This window comes from Pteropus vampyrus, unplaced genomic scaffold, assembly GCF_000151845.1.
Source record: "Pteropus vampyrus isolate Shadow unplaced genomic scaffold, Pvam_2.0 Scaffold643, whole genome shotgun sequence".
NCBI lineage: Eukaryota > Metazoa > Chordata > Mammalia > Chiroptera > Pteropodidae > Pteropus > Pteropus vampyrus.
Window position 1 is genome coordinate 119,152 of NW_011889424.1, and position 4,619 is coordinate 123,770.

General features: G+C 33.9%; 1 long non-coding RNA gene across 1 annotated transcript; it reads right to left on the bottom strand.

The window, feature by feature from the left end:
- Positions 1-1,135: 1,135 nt before the first annotated feature.
- On the bottom strand, positions 1,136-4,511 carry LOC111733808. The gene is made up of 2 exons (XR_002778184.1): positions 4,408-4,511; positions 1,136-1,860 (listed from the first exon to the last, which is right to left on the bottom strand). It is a non-coding gene; the product is annotated as an uncharacterized LOC111733808 (long non-coding RNA).
- Positions 4,512-4,619: the final 108 nt, after the last annotated feature.

Below are 4,619 nucleotides of genomic sequence, written 5' to 3' on the forward strand. Positions count from 1 at the left end.
ACAGACAAAAAAGAGAACACATTGTATGATTCCATTTATAAAAATCCCATCAAATGCAAACTTGCCTATAGTGATGAAAAGCAGATCATTTGTTGCCTGAGGACGGGAGGGAGTGGAGAGAGATCACCAAGGGCAAACAGATAACTGCTGGAGTGATGGGTATGTTTATTATTCTAATCATGGTGATGGTTTCACAGATGTGTATGTATATCAGAACTCAGAACTCATCAAACTGTACACTATAAATATGTACAGTTTATTATGTCAATTATACAATAATAAAATTGTTTAAAAAATCAAGAGCTAAACATATTGTAGGACTCTACTTACTTTTTAAGTGATTAAAATTGGATAAAAGTAGAACAGAGAGGGCTTAATATTCTTTCTACTAGTGGCACTATCGCTCCTACGTCTCTGAGGAAGAGTCTGAAAAATCTCTGTTTTAAACTAAGAGTTAACCACAGGTTCTTAAATTAGCTCACAAAAATTAGATTAACAATTTTTAAATAACATTTCTTCCTTTCAAATATTGTTAGATCTTCAAACTGTCTTGTAATTTCTTAGAGTAATCTAATCAACTCAGAGTATTTACATTATTAAATATCCAATTTTTTCCCCAATCCTCAAAGACACAAATTCTTTCACAAGTTATGGGCTAGTGTTTGGAAATGTAATTGCAGGATAAAAAAACAAAAAATTTCAAATCTAGAAAGAATCTAAGATATTATGTCTAATCCCTAAGGTCACAATACCAATGATCTAGATTCTTATCTACTGATATTTACTCTTGCCATTCCACCATGCTGCTTTCTGGAAATTCTTCACAATACTCTACATGACAAAACAAGAAAAACTAAGAAGTCTTCCTTGGCTTACTACTGGGGGGACAGGGAAATGGTGGAGAACAGCAGCAACCCAAAGTGGCTTGCACTCATAGATGTGAGGTAGAACACTAGTCCTTTAAGAAAATCAAACTGAATTTTGAGAATAGGGAATAAGTAGAAGCCAGCAAGAGAAGTACTCTTATGTAAGATGCAGCAAGGGTGAACCCGCTGCCCAAGGAAGACTCAGCCTAGTAAGAGAATATGACTCATTATTTGTGAATAATACAAATAAGTCACTGAGGACACATATGTTTGGAAATTCTTCATAAAATTTTTATTCAAGATTTCATGCCCTTATAAAAAGTACATTACATCAAGACTGTAAAACAATCTTTTTAATGAGAGACTTCTATTTACTCATCTATATTACCTAATTCATTTCCTACCCTAACACAAGATAAAACATTTTCTCCTTCGTTTTCTTCCTCCTGCTTTGAAAGGACAAGTGCCATGAGAGATATCTTAATAGAATGTGTCATTTTCTTGCCAGAAAAGCAATAGCTTCCTACTGGCTGGACTTAAGAGAGAGCCATTTGCATTCCTTGGTCCCAGAACCAGAAAGATCATTAAACCCTGAACTTAAACGCAAACTTTCTATTACTTGCTATCTCTCTCCCTTTGTCTTTTATTCACACACTATGCTTTAAAACAATCTTAAAATTTAAGCACTCAAAAAGTTGCTTAAGAAATGATTGAAGGATCTAAAGTTAAATCGCTACTTTAACTTAACAACTGTTTTCTATATAAGAATCTCAAAGTTAATAAAAATTATATGAATGGAGGACCCAATAGTAAGAAGGGGATGAATTGTGAGAATAAATACATTTTATAACCCTTGTCTCAAAGTAAGATCAATCCTATAAAATAGAATGTTAAGAATGCAATTTACACAGTAAAAATGATTTGATTTGTTTTCAGTATGAAAGTACTTTTAATTTCTTTACTGCAGGTACAATGGCATCCAAGTCATCAATTTCTGTAATAAAAAAAAAAAAACAAGAATAAAAGAGTAGCTTTATCTAGTGATTGGCTCAGATGAAATTAGAATCTCTATGCAAAGGCAAACCTCAAATGCAAAAGAAACAACACTGGTCCTTTCATGCATATGAAATTTTTCTCCAATAGTGGTGATAAGAGTATCACTAATTCAGACACAGAAGCTTCACAGGGCATCTTGTTTGTAAAAGCTATTACATACCTACAAGCATCCACGGACGCTGATATTAATCTCATTAGCAGTGTGCTCTTATTAACAGATCCTACTGACCACTGACCACATTTAAGATATTATGTTATTGCCTCTTCAAATCTATATAATTACATGAGTGAGTCTACCTGGTAAAATGTCAGGTACAGGCTGTCTCTCTTCTGGGTCCCTGAGGACTTAGGAGTTTCTCCGCATGAAACATCATCCTATCCTTTATTCTCTTGAAAAGATTTCTCATTAGTAAGATCACTTAGGTCTACCTTTTAAGATGAAGCATATCTACCTAATAAAAGATGTGAAGCTTCCCAAAATACAAATCTCAGAGGCAACATATTATACAGCTTAGTTTGCTCCAGCTTACTAGATAAACCAGGTCAGGTTTTTCTCTGCCAGTTTCTTTCTGAATCTGATTTTTCTCTTCCTAATCAACCTATGTTTGAACTCACTGTCTGAAATCTCCTGGCTACTGAGGAAGCAAGGTCCTTTTTCTCATCTAGACTACAGCCCTAGATCTGCCATTGGGTAAGCCCCAATGGCAGATTCTCACCACTTTTTCTAGATTATTCTGGTAAGCCGCTCTTCATAAACTCATTTCCTTCCTATAAAACATGCTTCCTTGGATTCAAGCTTTCTCCCCCCGTGTTTATTTGGATTTTGGTTGTTCTTCCTTTAGCCTAAACACATGACCATGCTGTTTAAGCTCCTGACTTCAGTCAGAATACTCGTCTGGATCCACTTACAAAGCACCAAGATATAGGGAAGGAAAAAAAAAATAAGCAAATACACAATAGAGAATTTGGTTCACACCTTACATCATGGTAAGGTACATAATTAAGTTATTCCCTGACCCCCCATTCTGAAATCACACCTGTTTTCTCACTAAATGAGAAATTCACCTTATAAATGAACCTCACAGAGAAGGATCTTGGCTGATAAGAGAATTTTCTCAGCCTATATAAGAAAGTCCTTCTCTATATCTGGTATTCGGTACACCACACTGTAGGTCTAGATGCTTAATATGACATCTAATAATAAAAAATATAGTCACATTTGCCAAAACAGATTTAACTTTCCCAATGTTAAATATAATATTTAACACCAGAATTTCAACTGACCAAAATGCAGAATTCATCTGCAGGGAGACTTGGCTTCTTGAAGCAAATGATCTCACATGAACCATGCTCATAATCTGAGAAGTTTCTACAGAAGGATTCTGAAATGAGTGTTACCAGCACACCTATTAAAATGTTTATTAATGATGAGAATTTCACTGTTTAATTGCTACTCCAAAACAAGTAAAATGATATTATTCTATGAAATGAGGCTCTTTAGTATACAAGGCAACACAATTTGATCTACAATTTGATGTTCCATCCTAAGTTAAACTTTCAAATTACATTTTCCCTTGCCATGATCTTTTCAAACATATGAACATGCCTAAAGCACGCTGTCTCCCTTGCTTCCACGGTCTATATAAAACTGGCCATAAAACTTCCTTTATGTTCACTAGGCTGTATATACCAGTCAGATACATCTTTCACTTATTTATCTTCTTACCAAATTTTAATTTACTCATTCCCTGATCTTCTACTAAACCTCATTTCCTTCTAATTTAATATCCTATGTCAAGGAGCCATTCTTAAAAAAAAAAAAAAAATCAAATGAGCTACATAGAAAAAAAGAATTAGTGAATAAATCATTTTAAACTTTAAAAAATGTTAATAGTAAGATAAATTATTTTTACAGCCATATATAATCACACGTAAAATAAGAGACTTAGGTCTCTATTTTGCCTATGATTCCTAAGCAAATTACATTTCTCCCTTTAAGAGATATTACTACTAGCAAAGCTCTCAATCTGACCAAGCGTATAAATGTATCTCTTCTACAGATTTATAAATTTCTCTTCTTTTCTACAGATGTTTACTTATCACCTGAGTAAAAAATTTAATTTGTATATTTAAAAAACACAGTAGGTAGGTACTACCTTTAAAAAGGAGGAGGAAGAGGAAGAAGAGGATGAGAAAGAAAAAAACCTTCCAAGATCATAAATTCTACCAAGATTTCTCATTAGACAATGACAGAGTCAGGGTCTAGCTAGCGTTATGCCATTTTTCATCTTAAGGTCCCAGAACAAAGGCAGCCCCAGAACAAAGGCAGCCCCTAGCTCCTTAAAGGACATGTGCTTCTCTGTTCTGTAGACTAATCCCAAACACCTCTAACTTCAAGTTAGAAGTGTGTTTCCAGAACTGTTAAGTGGTTTCCAGACACTTTCTACAAACAGTCTAAGTAAAAACACTAATCCAATTATCTTACCTAAGATGTCAAGTAGATCATTAGTAAATGCCTGAAATGCTGGAAAAAACTCCTCGTGTTCTTCCAATTTGATGATAATGCTTTTAAAAAAAAATGCACAGTTTACACTGAATTTCTAAATTAAGGTTCTTGCATCTGATTGAAAATAGAACATTTTCAAAATGGAAAGAAATTGTCCTAAGTTAAATATAAACTTGATCATTTACTGTAAT